General features: G+C 40.3%; 1 protein-coding gene across 2 annotated transcripts in view; it reads left to right on the top strand.

Annotated features, from left to right (window-relative positions):
• The window catches only part of smyd3 (SET and MYND domain containing 3), an 815,623-nt gene that overhangs the window by 31,290 nt on the left and 766,320 nt on the right, over window positions 1-18,013 (top strand). Inside the window, exon 1 of one of the 2 annotated variants that reach the window (XM_087991171.1) lies at window positions 5,912-5,928. The exons of the other annotated variant lie outside the window; for it this stretch is intronic. The gene's annotated coding sequence lies outside the window, so the exon portion shown is untranslated. Of the gene's footprint in view, window positions 1-5,911; window positions 5,929-18,013 lie in introns of those variants that run through there. 2 annotated transcript variants of the gene reach the window in all.

Here is an 18,013-nt window from a genome sequence, read left to right as displayed (position 1 = left end):
ATACACGTACCACCCTCTGTGTGAAAAAGTTGCCCCTTAGGTCTCTTTTATATCTTTCCCCTCTCACCCTAAACCCAAGCCCTCTAGTTCTGGACTCCCCCACACCAGGAAAGAAACTTTGCCTATTTATCCTATTCATGCCCCTCATGATTTTATACACCTCTATAAGGTCACCCCTCAGCCTCCAACACACCAGGGAAAACAGCCCCAGCCTATTCAACTTCTTCCTATAGCTCAAATCCTCCAACCCTGGCAACATCCTTGTAAATCTTTTCTGAACCCTTTCAAGTTTCACAACATCTTTCCAATAGGAAGGAGACCAGAATTGCACGCAAAATTCCAACAGTGGCCTAACCAATGTCCTGTACAGCCGCAACATGACCTCCCAACTCCTGTACTCGATACTCTGACCAATAAAGGAAAGCATACCAAACGCCGCCTTCACTATTCTATCTACCTGCGACTCCACTTTCAAGGAGCTATGAATCTGCATTCCAAGGTCTTTGTTCAGCAACACTCCCTAGGACCTTTGTCATGAAGTGGAAAGTTCTGCTAAGATTTGCTTTCTCAAAGTGCATCACCTCATATTTATCTAAATTAAACTCCATCTGCCAAACCTCAGCTGATTGGCCCATCTGATCAAGATCCTGTTGTACTCTGAAGTAAGCTTCTTCGCTGTCCACTACACCTCCAATTTTGGTATTATCTGCAAACTTACTAACTATACCTCTTATTGTCCCATCCAAATCATTTATATAAATGATGAAAAGTAGTGGACGCAGCACCGATTCTTGTGGCACTCCACTTGTCACAGGCCTCCAGTCTGAAAAACAACCATCTACCACCACCCTCTGTCTCTACCTTTTGAGCAAGTTCTGTATCCAAATGGCTAGTTCTCCCAGTATTCCATGAGATCTAACCTTGCTAACCAGTCTCCCGTGGGAAACCTAGTCGAAAGCTTTACTGAAGTCCATATAGATCACATCTACTGCTCTGCCCTCATCAATCCTCTTTGTTAGTTCTTCAAAACACTCAAACAAATTTGTGAGACATGATTTCCCACGCACAAAGCCATGTTGCCTATCCCTAATCAGTCCTTGCCTTTCCAAATACATGTACATCCTGTCCCTCAGGGTTCCCACCAACTATGTCAGGCTCACCGGTCTGCAGTTCCCTGGCTTGTCCTTACTGCCTTTCTTAAATAGTGGCACCACGTTAGCCAACCTCCAGTCTTCCGGCACCTCACATGTGACTATTGATGATACAAGTACCTCAGCAAGAGGCCCAGCAATCACTATCCTAGCTTCCCACAGAGTTTGAAGGCACACCTTATCAGGTCCTGGGGATTTATCCACTTTTATGTATTTCATAACTGCTTAATATTTATGTATTTTTGTGTTTTCCTTTTGTATATCCAACTTTTGTATTTTGATTTAAAGCTGTCTTGTGAATATGTTCAATATTTTGATTTTTTTTATTTCAATAATTTTTAAATTCAATAATTGTGAATATCACCAAGCAACCAACTTTGTTGCCAACAGACGACTGACTGACTGTGTGGAGTTTGCACGTTCTCCCCGTGTCTGCGTGGGTTTCCTTCGGGTGCTCCGGTTTCCTCCCACAGTCCAAAAATGTGCAGGTTAGGTGAATTGGCCATGCTAAATTGCCTATAGTGTTAGGTGCAGGGGTAAATGTAGGGGAATGGGTCTGGGTGGGTTGTGCTTCGGTGGTTCAGTGGGTGGACTTGTTCGGCCGAAGGGCCTGTTTCCACACGGTAAGTAATCTAAACTAATTAAACTTCTGACTGATCAAATAAGGCTTCACTCTGGGATGTGTTGAGAATTTTGAATCAGCTGGGAACATACAAATACATGGCATTAAATACCCTTTTTCTTATTTAAAAAGTATGGTCTTTACAGACATGTGTTTGGAACCACTAATGTTTTCCATTCTTTCCCCCTCTTTCTCCTATCCCTACACCTAGAAACCTGTTTCTCCTAGTGCTATCTGATCTTCTGCAACAGTGAGATTAAATAATGTTGCAAAGTAGTTTACATTAAACCAATGTTTTCTTGGCTTCAAACACAGATGGTTGGTTATTCTGACAAGTGGGTTAAATGCGATATACCAATGCTTTTTTAGGACCTCATCATGAAATATAAATCTAGTTCAGCTGCTTATTACTGAGGAAAACTACTTCTACCTCAAACCTCTCCGAAAGTCTCTTGAATTCTGTTCCATTTATTATTTATGTCTCTGCACTGTTTGCTGGAGATCAAACTAGTAGTCTTCACCTTTTTGTTACTTCATGGGCACAATGACTTCCAGTCTTTCATGGTCTAAAATTCACTGTAGGTCTTTTGCACTTTAAGTTACACCCTAATGGCTGAGGGCTTAATAAATCTTCCTGCCAAATCGTGGTTTTGAATTGAGCATGGCCCGATCACGTCTTTGCATTCTTCTAAACACTTTTCTCTGATAGACTCTGTTGTCTCAATTGTACCCTAAAACCTTTTGAGATTCAGTGACTTTGGTATGAATAATATTCTGGCTGTAGCCCTGCCTACTGTAGCTTTGTCTTGTGGAGCATGCTTGTTTTGAAGACTGAAGCATTTCTTTTCTCTTTCATCCTTCTCTGCCTGGATTTGTATGCCCTTTCCTTTGTTTTCCTCCTTTTCCCACTGAGGGTTTTTTTAACTTGTTCTGTTCTGCACTCCTGTCTTCTTTAATGATTCAGTCACTTCCCTAAGTGGCTAGTCTTTACTTTAGCCCATGTTATTTTTTCCCAGGGCCTCCTGCACCTCTAGGGTGAAGATTATCTTTTGGAGTGCTACTTTTGACCTGCTTCCATGAGGGCTGCTGACTGCTTCTGCCTTTGTTTCAGTTGCTCATTGCCTGTATCTTAAGTGGTAACTTCCTTAAAACTGTAAACTCACTTGTTTTCTGAAAATATTTCTCCTGGTCACATGGATTTTTTTTTCCACTGTTACCTTGAGTTGTTTATGCAATGATCCTCTCTGCTGATCACCATGTGGCACAGTTATGTTGCAGAGCCAGCATTGATGCTTTGCAGTTAGTGTATCTTCCTTTTATACTCTTATCAAATAAACAATAGCAGTTTAGGTAGTGTGTTACCACGACAGAACAATCAGAAGATCAATAAAAATGTATCAAAACTAAATTGAGATGTTCTTTCCAGGGGTCATAAGTAGTGCCAGCCCTTTCAGAGCTCACCTATCACAAAAGGAATCCTCCTTTCCATGCTGAATCGAAGGGTCCTCCAATGGATAAACCACTTAAGTCTGACGAAGTCTTGCACAACAAAATTGTGTTTTATTGCATGATGACAATAGGTTATATAGAGTAGTTATGCACAATTTACAAAGACTATTTGGAGTCTGATGCAAGATTTCTACCTCCATTTGGACCTTGCATGAGACTGTTTGTTTCTTCTCAATTCAAAAACTCTTATGGAATTATCCGATTGGGTGGAACTCAAAGCAACTTCAACATTAACTATTATGCAGTTGAGCAGGAAAACTGGTTTGTCATATGGCATTGAGTTGGTATAGTTTTCTTTTGTCTAGACTGGTATCTTTACATGTCTGGACATTTTGTACTTAACTATGGTATGTCAAAGAAGAGGAGATTATTCTCCAAATACTGGTCTGTTTCTGCTCCTCATGGAAGTGAATTATTGAAGAGGTTAGTGTGAGTTTGGAAAAAGTTTCAAGGTTTAAAGGAAGGGAAATAGAAGTTCTTCCACCTTTTTCAAATGTTTGGGGAGGTTTAAAATCAAAGGGAACTTCTTTTGGAAGTTCCATCACTGCTGTAATTTAGAAAAACGCAGCAGGTAATTTGCATGTTACTAGCTACCATCACTGGTTGAGAGAGAAGTGGATTGATTAATGGACAGATATTGGCCAGCTCCTCAGCAAGAGCTGCCCCACACCCAACCTGGGAGGGAAAATTGGATCTTTCCGCAATCTGAAAGGTGACATGTCAAAGTTTTGCACTTCATTTTATCGAGGATCTGAATTGAACCCACAGACTTGCGTTTCATGGTGAAAAATCTACTCAACTGAGCCAAAGGGAACATGGGTGAGTTTTGGGAGGCTGTATAAAAGATACCACTTTACACCTTGAAATTTTAGTTCTTGCACCACTGGTGAAAATATGAACCGTGTGCACCAATGCTCTTTGAGCAGCAGCTTCCAAACCTGCAACCTCTAACATATTGAAGGACCAAGAATCAGAAACATGGCAACACCACTTGCAAGATTCCCTCCAAGCCTTGCAGCACTCTGACTTGAATGTATATCAATGTTCCTCCGTCACTGGTCCAAAGTTTTGAACCAGTACCAGCATTGTGGGTGTCCCTAAGCCATCTGCAGTGGTTCAGGGAGTTCACATACCTGCACTTTGCTTAATTCTGTGCATGTGGGTATTGGTAGTTAGGCCAGTGTTGGTTGGCTCACGCCCAAACTGCCCTTGAAGATCAAGTTTAGTTTGAGCTCCTTGATGCTGCATTCAGTCTGCTTTGATTTCAAGGGGTGTCACTCTCCCTCACCATCCGATCTGAGCAATAATTACTAGCCTTTCCAGCACTGCTCACATTCCTTGAAAGAATAAAGAAAGGAGCTGGTGTGTCACCTTTTTGAACCATTCCAGTGTCAATAAAGGAAGACATGGTTTGGTGGAAATTTACATTGACTGAACTTAATACCATATGAACATAGCTTTTTGATTCTTTTTGTCAAACTGGGCTTTTATTAACTGGACCTCCAGGGCTCATGTAACTATGAAACCTTTTCCTTTTAGTTTTAAAGAATTTTGTTTGAAAAAAATATTCCACCTCTATTTCCAAAAGCTGTAAACTAAAATCAGGCCAGGAGTGTAGTAAAGTTGCAATCTTGCCTCTATGCAATTGGCATCTGTCCATTTGAAATTTTTATCACTGGTGCTTTAGGCTGTTGGGGAGATAAGTAAATATTGAAAGCCACTTCAAACCCTCTGCTTAAATTAAAACTTTAAGATGGATCAAGAACTGTTCTAAGGAAAGTGACCCTTTCATTTGTTGTTCATTAGCTATCCTAGGCACAGCTTTGCTTATTTCACTCATTGGAAATATTTAAGATGGAATATTGCTTTGGAAATGCACTCCAAAAATAACAATTTAAGAACTCAGTTACAGCTTTTTCTTTGAGGAATGTAACTCCATTTACTTTGATGCAGTGCTCACAGCAGCCTCTGTTTCATAAAAGCCCTCTTGTCAACTTTTATCATGTTGAGGATTTCATCTGGTTCTTGTAAACCATAAATTAAATTGACCAGAACATAATCTGATGGAGGGAATGTTTTTTTAAAGGCTTTAGCTCAATGCAATCTGCTCCAGTTTTGTAAAGATATGTGCTGTTGTTTTTAATGCCACATCGAATTGAAGGATAGCAAATTCTTCACTTTTATGTTTAAAATAGCCACAGTTCTTGGACTGGCCAATATCAGGATTTATGCCTTTTTGGATTTAGATCCAAAATATTCTCTTTAGTTGATGCTTGATAAATTAGGCAATCAGTGCACACCAAGAAATTATAACAGATGAGCCGATGTTCTTGTATGTTGGTTATCAGAATGTAACCACTTGGGTTTTTATAAACAAATGTTCTACTAATTGCCATCATGTTTTTTTTTTCACCAATCACCTCTATTTTCTTACTGCTTTCTCTGCCTGGACCCATTTTGAATAGCTCTGTCAATGAGTGTGTGTAAGGAGGAAGAGAAATGAATTCTGTCCCTCTTCTTATCGATAAAGTTATTCAGAAGCACAATGGATTGAGACAGTAGATAGGAAGAAACTTTTCTTGTTAATGCATTCAAGAACCAAAAGGACACTAGTTTAAGGTGAATGGCAAAGGGAGCATTGGGAAGGTAAGCTGTTCAGCAATTATTTTTGCGCAGCATGTAATTATGATCTGGAACATGATGGCTGAGAGGGTGGTGGGGCAATGTGCAGTTGTTTCCTTCAAAAGGGAATTAGATAAGGAGCTGAAGAGGAAATTGCAGGACAATAGAAGCAGGAGGAAGATCTGGTTGGGCTTCAGAGATCCTCTTGTCGAGAGCTGGTGCAGATATAATGGGCTGAATGGCCTCCTTCTGTGACATGACATTTTATGATTCACGTTAAGGTGTCAATATTTTGTCTTTCTTTCTCTCACTCTCTCACTCTTATATTACATTTTTCTCACGCACTCTTGTACTAATTCTCAAATGTGTGCTCTCTCTGTTTTAAAACTGGTTTGAAATGTTGTTAAAAGAAACCTGGTTAAGTTTACATTATCAAACAATCCCCAGCAGCCAACCTTCAGGTCACTGGTTTTTACTATTCTCTCTAATGCCATTAATGTAGAAAATGTTGGCATTATTGAACAGTTCATTCCTTTTTTTTCTTGTCCCCCAACATTTTTTTAATTCTGATTTTCAGCATCTGAATGATTTTGCTGTTCTATTGACGGCATATTTGACCTCTGTATATTGTTAGCTTATTTTGTATGATGAATTGGACCACTGAGGCCTGTCCCAAACTTGTTCTTCCTTTCTTAACCTTTACATCCCCTCCACCTCATCTGCCCTAATGCTTCAATGCTTTTATGGGCAGCACGGTGGCTCAGTGGTTAGCACTGCAGCCTCACAGCACCAGGGTCCCAGGTTCGATCCCAGTTTCAGGTGACTGTGCAAACTCCACACAGACAGTCTCCTTGTGTCCACGTGGGTTTCCTCTGGGTCCTCCGGAATCTTCCCACAGTCCAAAGATGTGCAGGTCAGGTGAATTGGCCATGCTAAATTGCCCATAGTGTTAGGTGCATTAGTCAGAGGGAAATGGGTCTGGGAGGGTCGGTGTGGACTGGTTGGGCCGAAGGGCCTGTTTCCACACTGTAGGGAATCTAATGTTTGGAGGAACCAAAATAATCCAATCTACCCTCTCAAAACAAAAAAAAACTCCTTTTTTATTATTCTTTCATTATGTTTGGTGTCTAAGGAGTAAGGATGATATTATTTTTGTTTTGTTTTCGTGTGAACCGAATTCACACAATTTTTAAACGAGAGAACAATTTTTAAAATTCAGTGTTCAGGTTGCAGAGAATTGGGCCCCAAGAGGATGTACTGAAGCAGCTCTTGTTAGCAACAAAACGTTGATGGGTTTGTGAGCTAGTGACCGTAAACGATGACCGAGACCGAGCTTGCCAGAGCCTATGATTGGTCCTGGAATGGTTGAACAACTTGGAGTTGGTGTTATTACCCACTGGGTGTAAGTTGCATAAATTGAGTGCTGCTATCCCAGAGTTGGACCAAATGTTAAATTTTTATTTCAGTTACAGTACCCCCATGTTTATCTGATTTATATTTGAACGAAGAAAAGATTTGAATGATGATGTTCCTTCAGACTGTCAGACATCTCCAACAGCTTTAAAGAGTATTTTTCGAAATGTGCCTGCTGTTGGAAAGTAGGAAAAGTGACAGTCAATTTGCTCACAGCAAGCTTCGACAAACAGCAATGTGATCATGACCAGAGTCTTTTTTTTTATCATGTTGTTGAGTAATAATCTTTCACCGCAGACCTTCCCTCACCTTCAAACTAATGTTGTGGGGTCTTTTCTGCCAGCTGAGAGAGTAACAGCAGCCTCAGATTAACATTTCATTCAAAATACTCCATCTCTGGCAGGCAGCACTCTGTTACTACTGCACTACTAAAGATTTGTTTTCTTGTGCTATGCCCTGACATTGGACTTGAACTGTGAGATCCTTGTGACTTCAAAGTGAACGTGCAACCAGACCTAAGTTCGAGAGATCTGAAGATTTGCTGACTTTCATAAGTGTTTCCAAACACTTCCATTGAACAACCTCGCTCCCATTTTAAGTTAATGCCTCCTTGTTCAGGTCTCACTGCACTAGAGGATATCACTTCTGCGAATGATGAGCTTTGTAGATTAAAGTAGTCAGCATTGTTCCTGTGTTGAATAAGGAGCAAGTTTGATCACTTGAATTGGGAAAAATTAATGTGTAGCTTGAGATGCAAAATTACTTAGCTTTGTTAGTTGGAATTCCGCTATATTTGGTCAAAAAGTGATCCTTTTTTGAATAGGAGTGACAATTTTATTTTAGGTGGGAAGGATATGAATAATTTGCGATTGTATGTTGTAAACGGAGAACTGTTCTCTTGTTGACTTGAGACTGTGTATAACTGTATGGCTTCAGACCATTTAGTGATGCACAGCACTTCCTTCCAAGACACATGGGCAGAACTGCTTCTGGGTCTGTCTTAGTCCATTGTTTATACTTTTTATTTTGAACTGTTTGCAACTGTTGCTCGTCAAGACTAGGTTACCTCTTGATATGATGTGGTAGGTTATTCCATCCTACTGTATCAAGTCAAACCCAAGCTGTGGGATGCGCACCATCTCCAAGTTTCTACCTGAGCCACTTTACATCCAAACTTGAAAAATCTCATTGTTCCTTCAGTACTGATGGGTTAAAAATCCTGGATTTTTCTCTGTCTAATGGTGTATGGGTGTACCTTGACTGCAGCAGTTCAGGAAGATAGTTTGCCAACACTTCTTGAGGGTAATTAGTGATGGACGATAAATGCTGGCTCAGCTGGAGATACCACATCTCATGAATGAATGAAGGCAGTGTTGTTGGACTTTTCTAATAATTTCTGATTTCATGCTTTTGAGAGTTTTCTGACCATTAGCTTCACATTGCCCTGATGTCTTGCCAGTGTTTGTGGTATGATACTGAGTGATTATTTTAAAACTATAGAGTTTCATTGTCAGATATGGCCCCTGGATACTTACCTTTACTGTCAGATCTCTTTCATCTTGGAAAATGTCTGAGTGCAAATTTTAATTGATCGCCTTGATGAAAAAGATAGTCATTTGAAATCTTAGTCATAAAATTTCAAAGTCATTGTTTGTTCAGTTATAGACTTGACCCTTGCACTGGCAGTTCTACTATAATTTTTACTGAAATACTTATTGGTTCCCAGTTGTGTATGTGTAAAGCATTGCTGTGAATTTTAAGACACTTCAGTGATTTGTGTTTTGATTCTGAGGTAGACCCATCAATGCAGTCAAACTTCAGTGGATGTACTCTTCACAAAGGATATCAATGTTTGGAATTGTCTGAAGGTAATGGCTGAGAGGTGACAAGGCATGCCTTAGCATATTGGGCACTTACAATTAGCTTGAAATGAATCAATTGACAACCCACTCCAAATCAGGCTGATGGAGACAGAATCAGGGTCTCATATACAGTATTTTTGCCTGTACTGAATATTTCAGGATAATCTGAGATACATATTATCCCTCCAAATCTCATAGGTTCTCCCAGCAATTTGCTTTGTGCATTGGATCCAACTTTTGCCCTCCTGACGTTGGGTACGATTTTTTTGGACGGTTATGGAAGGATTCTTCACAAGAATTGAAAATAAGCAATTGATGACTGGCTCCAAGGAAACCTTGTAATCAGATTTCTATAGACTTCGTGAGCTGCAGTTTAAACATGCTGAAAAATGCTTCATTCTCTTTCAAACATTGGAAAGTTATTAGAATTCACAGGCCATTGAGCACCAGTTGCTGTAAATATTATGTGAAACTCGTCTTCTTCCATTGCATCCCTTGATATACAGTAGCTCCTGGTTGACTATAGACATTGCTATCTGCAACCTAATGACCCGAATGTCCAAGTTCCAGGTTTCAACCTCATGCAGAAAATCTGGACAACCCTCAAGTGCTTGAAGATGTGGTCACTTGCTCCTCCAACTGGAACATGAGAGAGCTTGAATAATGCCCACAGACAGAATGTTTGCCATGAGAGAGCATTCAGTGTTATTACAGCCATCAGCTAAAGCCATTGAATGGATTGTTAACCTCTATGTGGAACCGTCACTAGAAATGAATTCAAAAATAATTGAAACAGTGAGAATGAGGTTTCCCATTTCATGGCATCAATTGTTTTCCACCTTGCTGAGGTACATTCATGTACCTTTTTAACTCTCATTCAAATGCTGCTGTGGGATCTTTTGCATCCATCTGTGGAGAATGGAGGTGTCTCATTTTACTGCTGCTTGAGCAAGCACTCCCAGTCATATTATGCATTGAAATTTCAGAGTGATTTTAGATTAGATTAGATTACTTACAGTGTGGAAATAGGCCCTTCGGCCCAACAAGTCCACACCGACCCGCCGAAGCGCAACCCACCCATTCCCCTACATGTACCCCTTTACCTAACACTACGGGCAATTTAGCATGGCCAATTCATCTGACCTGCACATCTTTGGACTGTGGGAGGAAACCAGAGCACCCGGAGGAAACCCACGCAGACACAGGGAGAATGTGCAAACTCCACACAGTCAGTCGCCTGAGGTGGGAATTGAACCCGGGTCTCTGGTGCTGTGAGTCAGCAGTGCTAACCACTATGCCACCGTGCTGCCCATTTGTGGTCCTCTGATCAAAATGGAAATAAATCCGCTGAGTCCCATCGTGGTTATCTAGCCACTGTATTGAAATCAGAAATGTCAGAAATTTATCCAAAGTCCGCTAACACCAAAGCTTGTAATTTCAAGAAAGGAATGATTTTCTGTTCTTCATGTACATCGACTTGAGTCTAATTTTGTCAGTTTATTATCAAACTGTGTTTGCCTCTGACTACTGACTGAAATTCTGACTCTTCCTAGCACAAGTTTCACTTCCATTTAATAATTGCCACCTTCAGCGCTGAAGTGCAAAATTCACCAGAAAGCTTTCAATAGCAGTTAAAATCACAAGCGAGCCAAAGCTCATTAGTTGACTGTCATTGATTGATTAGCTTTGATGCTCTTTGCATTGGGTTGAAGAAGCAAAGCAACCTATTAAAGGTAACGGCAACATACTCGTCTTTGAGAGATTAAGCGGTTAATCTTTTTTAAATTTTTTTTTTAATTGATATTTTTATTAGAAATTTAACATTTTTACAAGTTTACAAAAATAAACAAAACTCTCAAATGCAAACATTGATATTCAATTAAATCAAATATACAATAGCCAAAATTTAACAAAAGAAAAAATAAAACTAATCTGAGTGTATATTTAAGTCTCTTACATGCTCGGAATGTGTTAACATCAAATGTAATAAAACCCGTATTCGTGCGGGATTCCTCTCCTAAGGGGCCCCGGACCAGCCAGGTTTGTAATCTCAATTAAATAAAAGCCCTTGTTAGGATAGCCGAAATATCTGTATTTATGTAATTCAAGAAGGGCTGCCATATTTTATAAAATAATTCGGTCTTTCGGTGCACCATATTTGTAAGGAAGTCAAGGGGAATACATTCCATAATTAATCTGTGCCAATTTGAAAGTCCAGGGGGGCCCTCAGCCACCCAGTTCACCAAAAGAGAATAGAAAATAGTCTCTTCCCGTACATGTCCAGGGAGAGAAAGTTCGAAAAGCCCAAAAGGAGAGATGCAGGGTCCACTTTAATTTCCGTTCCTAAAATTTCTGTCAGGGTACTTGCTACTTTAGTCCAGTATCTACGGATCTTATGACAGATCCATAGGCAATGTACAAGAGTGCCCACCTCTATTTTACATTTGGGACACATTGGAGATGCTCCTGCCTTAAATTTTGCCAGTCGAACCAGTGCTATATGGGCCCTATGAAGTACCTTCAGCTGGATAGCCTGGGTTCTGTTACAGATGGTAATTCTTCTAGCGTTTTCCCAAATATCATTCCATGTTTCTATAGAGATTTCTAGTCCCAAATCCTGATCCTATGTTTTAAGCAGATTATCCATATCTCCCGATACTTTATCATGTAGTAAATGATAAATATTACTGACGGAAGATACCCCCACTGGTCGTAGGACACTACATTCTCTATCTGATTTATAAAGATTATGTAATAACGTAGTCTTCTTCTGTATATAGTCTCGAATTTGGAAGTATTGAAAGAGGTCTCCATTAGGTAATCCGAATTTCTGACGCAGCTGTTCAAAAGACATCAGGACCCCATCTTTAAATAGGTCCCCGAGACATGAGGTACCCCTGGATCTCCAGAGTTTAAAAGTGGCATCTGTAAAGCCCGGTTGGAATCCCCATGCTCCCACTATCGGTGCATAGGGGGATGTTTTATGTGAATTACACTCATTTTGCCGCATTATATTCCAAGCCTTAATTGTGTTTAGTATTATAGGGTTTTTACAGTGATCTGTAATGATTTTCCTCTTGCCTGAGAATAAAAGGTTAATATGTGGGTATTTTACTTGAGAGGCCTCGATGTCTGATTCACAATCAATCTGGTTGGACAAGACCCAATCAGCTATGTAACTCAATAGGGAACTTAACTGATATTTCCTAAAATCTGGGAAGTCCAATCCTCCCCTTGCCTGTGGAACCTGTAGCTTCTTCAGCTTAATGAGGAGCCGTCTATGATTCCAGATAAAGGAACCCAGCCAGCCATTTAATTTACGTAGAGCTATCCTCGGCAGCATCACCGGAAGCATTCTCATAGGATATAGGAGACGGGCAGGACATTCATTTTTTTTTAATAGATATTTTTATTAGAAATTTAACATTTTTACAAGTTTATAAAAATAAACAAAACTCTCAGATATAAATATTGATATACAATTAGCTCAAATATACAATAGCCAAAATTTGACAAAAAAAAACCAAAACAACAAAAAGAAAAAAAACCGAAAAGAAAAAAAAACAAACAAACAAAACTCAACTGTCTACTAATCTAACCTACAACTAACCAGGGTGTATATTTAAGTCTCTTACATGCTCGGGATGTGTTAGCATCAGATATAATAAAACCCGTATTCGTGCGGGATTCCTCCCCTGAGGGGCCGCGAACCAGCCAGGTTTGTAATCTCAATTAAATAAAAGCCCTTGTTAGGATAGCCGAAATATCTGTATTTATGTAATTCAAAAAGGGCTGCCATATTTTATAAAATAATTCGGTCTTTCGGTGCACCATATTTGTAAGGAAGTCAAGGGGAATACATTCCATAATTAGTCTGTGCCAATTTGAAAGTCCAGGGGGGCCCTCCGCCGCCCAGTTCACCAAAATATTTTTCCTTGCACAGAAAGAAAGAATAGAAAATAGTCTCTTCCCGTACGTGTCCAGGGAGGGAAAGTTCGAAAAGCCCAAGTGGAGAGATACGGGGTCCACTTTTATTTCCGTTCCTAAAATTTCTGTCAGGGTACTTGCTATTTTAGTCCAATATCTACGGATCTTATGACAGGTCCATAAGCAATGTACAAGAGTGCCCACCTCTATTTTGCATTTGGGACACATTGGAGATGCTCCTGCCTTAAATTTTGCCAATTGAACCGGTGCTATATGGGCCCTATGAAGTATCTTCAGCTGGATAGCCTGGGTTCTGTTACAAATAGTAATTCTTCTAGCATTTTCCCAGATATCATTCCACATTTCTGTGGAGCTTTCTCGTCCCAGATCCTGATCCCATGTTTTAAGCAGATTATCCATATCTCCCGATACTTCATCATGTAGTAAATGATAAATAGTACTGACTGAGGATACCCCCACTGGTCGTAGGACACTACATTCTCTATCGGATTTATAAAGACTATCTAATAACGTAGTCTTCTGTATATAATCTCGAATTTGGAAGGATCGAAAGAGGTCTCCATTGGGTAATCCGAATTTCTGACGCAGCTGTCCGAAAGACATCAGGACCCCATCTTTAAATAAATCCCCGAGACATGAGATACCCCTGGATCTCCAGAGTTTAAAAGTGGCATCTGTTAACCCCGGTTGGAATCCCCATGCTCCCACTATCGGTGCATAGGGGGCTGTTTTATGTGAATTACCCTCATTTTGCCGCATTATATTCCAAGCCTTGATTGTATTTAGTATTATAGGGTTTTTACAGTGATCTGTAATGATTTTCCTCTTGTCTGAGAATAAAAGGTTAATAAGTGGGTATTTTACTTGAGAAGCCTCGATGTCCAACCAGATTGATTGTGGATCAGACAAGACCCAATCAGCTATGTAACTTAATAGGGAACTTAATTGATATTTCCTAAAATCTGGGAAGTCCAATCCACCCCTTGCCTGTGGAAGCTGTGGCTTCTTCAGCTTAATGAGGGGCCGCCTATAATTCCAGATAAAGGAACTCAGCCAGCCGTATAATTTACATAAAGCCGTCCTCGGCAGCATCACCGGAAGCATTCTCATAGGATATAGGAGACGGGGCAGGATATTCATTTTGATTAATGCTATTCTACCCAACCAGGAAATTGGCAGGTCTCCCCACCGCTGGAGGTCCTGCCTTATCCTTTCCAATAAATACACAAAATTAGCCTTATACAACTGACCAAATACTGGAGTAATAAAAATGCCTAAATATAAGAAACCCTCCAGGGACCAGCGAAAGGGAAAAAGGGAACCGTCCGCTAAGCGGGGTATCACAGCAAGGCCACCCATTGGCGCAGCCTCCGATTTTAAAAATTAATTTTATAGCCTGAGAATGCACTAAATGTATTAATAACTTGGATTAAGCGAGGTATGGACATCAAAGGGTTACTGAGGAATAGAAGAACATCATCTGCATAAAGGGTAATTTTATGTTTACCTGTACCAATCCTTGGGGCCACTATATTAGGATCAGCTCGTATAGCTTCTGCTAGTGGTTCAATTATTAGCGTGAATAACAATGGTGAGAGGGGACATCCCTGACGGCAGCCCCTACCCACACTGAAGCTATCCGAGCCTAATCCATTGGTAACCACAACTGCTTTGGGATCACTATACAATGTTGAGATCCATTTGGTAAACACCTGTCCAACACCAAACCTCTCCAACGTGTAAAACAAATATGACCATTCGACCCTATCAAATGCCTTTTCCGCGTCTAATGAAACCACTACTCCTGGTATCTTTCCCTGATGACAAGCTTGAATCATATTCAGAGCCCTTCTAACATTATTGGATGATCTACGGCCCTTAATAAACCCCGTCTGATCCTCCTTTATAATATGTGGCAGTATCCTTTCTAATCTCAGTGCTAATGTTTTAGAGAGGATTTTAAAATCTACATTTAGCAAGGATATTGGTCTGTATGATGTACAATCTTCTGGGTCCTTTCCTTTTTTGAGGATAAGAGAGATATTTGCCTCTTTCAGCGAAGGCGGGAGACAGCCCTGACTATATGCATAGTTATACATGTCCATAAGTGGACCAACCAGTATTTCTGTAAATTCTTCATAGAATTCAGCTTGAAAGCCATCTGGGCCCGGCGTCTTACCATTTTGAAGGTGCCTAATTGCATCAACTATTTCTTGGGGTGTAAGAGGAGCATTTAGGACCGATACTTGTTCCGGAGTTAGGTCTGGAAAAGTCAAATTTTTAAAAAATGACTGCATCCTCTTCGCCCTATCTTCACAATCCTGTGATTTATATAACTCAGAATAGAATTTTCTAAAGGTCGCATTAATCTTTTTATGATCATGAGTCAAAATACCCGTACTTTCCTTGATAGACATAATAGTCTGAGGGGCCTTTTTTTTCTTTGCAAGAAATGCTAAGTATCTACCCGGTTTGTCGCCATATTCATATAATCTTTGCTTTGCAAATAATACTTCCCTCTTAGCCGTTTGAGTAAGTGTAGTATTTAGAGCTGTCCTAAGAGCTGTAATCCTTTGCAATTTAATAATTGAGGGTCTATCAATGTATGCTGTTTCAGCCGCTTTTAAGCGGGTTTCAAGCAAACGCTGTTGTTCTCCTTTTAATTTCTTCTGGGTCGCTGAGTAGGAGATGATCAAGCCTCGCGTGTAAGCTTTGATGGTCTCCCACATCATTGACGGGTTGCTAGCTGTACCTGAATTAATTTCTAAAAAAGTTTTAAATTCTTGAGAGAAGTACTTTACAAATTTACTATCTTTCATTAAGAAGGGGTCCATACGCCAATGCCGAGGGGATGTCCCACTGTTCTTCGCCTTAGTTTCCATATATACAGCAGCGTGGTCAGAAATTGCTATATTACCTATTTTACAGGATGATATGGAGTTTAAAAAAATTGAGGGGGCAAAAAACATATCAATTCTGGTATGACATTTATGTGGATTAGAGTAGAAAGAAAAATCTCTACCCTGTGGATGAAGACATCTCCATACATCTACTAATCCTAATTCTTTGTTCAGATCCATCAATTGTCTAGATCTGGGAGATACTCCTGCAGTACTCTTGGGAATCCTGTCTATTTCCGGATCCATAATACAATTAAAGTCTCCCCCTATAATTATATGACGGGCATCAAAAGCCATCAATTTTGAGAAGGCTTCCGTTATAAATTTAAAGGGGTGTGCCGGGAGGCAGTACAAATTTAAAATCCCATATTCCTCTCCATTTATGAGAGCTTTAATCAAGATATATCGTCCAGATTCGTCTTTTATCTGCTTTAGGATTTTGAAAGGGAAATTCTTCCGAACAAGAATAACAACTCCCCTGCTTTTTGAGCTAAAAGAAGAAAAAAAGGCCTGATCAAATCCGCCCTGTCGTAATTTCAAGTGTTCTTTATCTGACAGATGCGTCTCCTGTAGGAGAGCTATATCAACTCTTTCCTTCTTAAGATTTGATAATATTTTCTTCCTTTTAAGTGGCGAATTACTCCCTTTGACATTCCAGGTGCACCACTTAACCGATTGATCAACCATAATCCTCTGGGCCAATCCGAGACCCCTCGGGAGGGGGAACCCCATCCAGAACATCCCGGGCATGGAACATGTAAGATTTACAAAAATAAACCCTCTTTAATACACCCACAACAATACAGTAAAAAACTATTTCTAAATAAAAAAAATATAAAACGTATCTAAGTGGAGACTTTCCCCCTTGTTCCCAGGGGGCATCACTTCCTCTCCAAAAATCCCTCATATCCTCTCCCAACCAATGCCCCACCCTTGACCCAGGCACTCCTCAATAAAGTGAGGAAAATTCAAATATAATACAAAGCTAGAGTTAACAGTGAGCACCCCACCCCCACCCCTACCAACACCTGGGTATATTTGGTAATGTTAATACCACATATAAACATATAACTATAAAATTACCAGTTCAACAAATAATAATTAAATATGATAATACAAAATAACGAAGGGAAAAACAACCCCGCTCCTAAAGACAGAGGTAAAATCGAATAAGGTAACCACCTCCCCCCACCCACATTAACCAAATCCCCCAGCTTATATATACATATATATACATACACATACATATATATATATATATATACATACACACACACACATATACATACACCCCTCATATATACATAAAATAATAACAGAAAACAACTCCAAGGGGGGGGGGGGGGGGGGGAGAAAATCAAATCCCTCTCCCCACCCCCCATAATAATATTAAGCAATAAGATAAGAAAAGAAAAAAAAGGGAGGGGATATAAACCAAAACGGGGGGGGAAGGCAGACCAACATCCATTATGTCCTACAGTTTATCTAAGAGAGTCCAAGAATTCCTTAGCCTTTTCTGGTGATCCAAAGTTATATATAGATCCTTCATGGTTAAAGCGTAACATCGCTGGGTAGCGTAAGGAGTACTGTACATTTAAGTCCCTTAAACGCTTCTTCGCCTCGTCGAATGCCTTCCTCTTTCGAACCAGAGCCGGGGAAAAGTCCTGAAATAGCATGATCTTGGATCCTTTGTAGATCATAGCTTGGGGGTCTTTTCCGAGATTTCTAGAGGCTTCTAGGAGTATCTGCCTCTCCCTGTAGCTCTGCAGCCGGAACAGGACCGGGCGTGGGCGCTGGTTCGAGCCGGGCCCGCGTATTGCTACCCGGTAGGCCCATTCCACCCTTACCTGGCCTGATCCAGCTTGCAGATTTAAAAGTTGTGGCAGCCACTGCTCCAGGAATGCTGTAAGCTGGCCTTCCTCTTCCTGCTCGGGAAGGCCCAGCAAACGAATATTTTTTCGACGACCTCGATTATCAAGGTCGTCA

This window comes from Chiloscyllium plagiosum, unplaced genomic scaffold (assembly GCF_037043375.1).
Source record: "Chiloscyllium plagiosum isolate Xiang-an unplaced genomic scaffold, Cpla_swu_hap1 HiC_scaffold_10, whole genome shotgun sequence".
Classification (NCBI taxonomy): Eukaryota; Metazoa; Chordata; class Chondrichthyes; order Orectolobiformes; family Hemiscylliidae; genus Chiloscyllium; species Chiloscyllium plagiosum.
The sequence above is the reverse complement of the archived record's forward strand: the minus strand, read 5'-3'. Positions and strand labels throughout refer to the sequence as shown.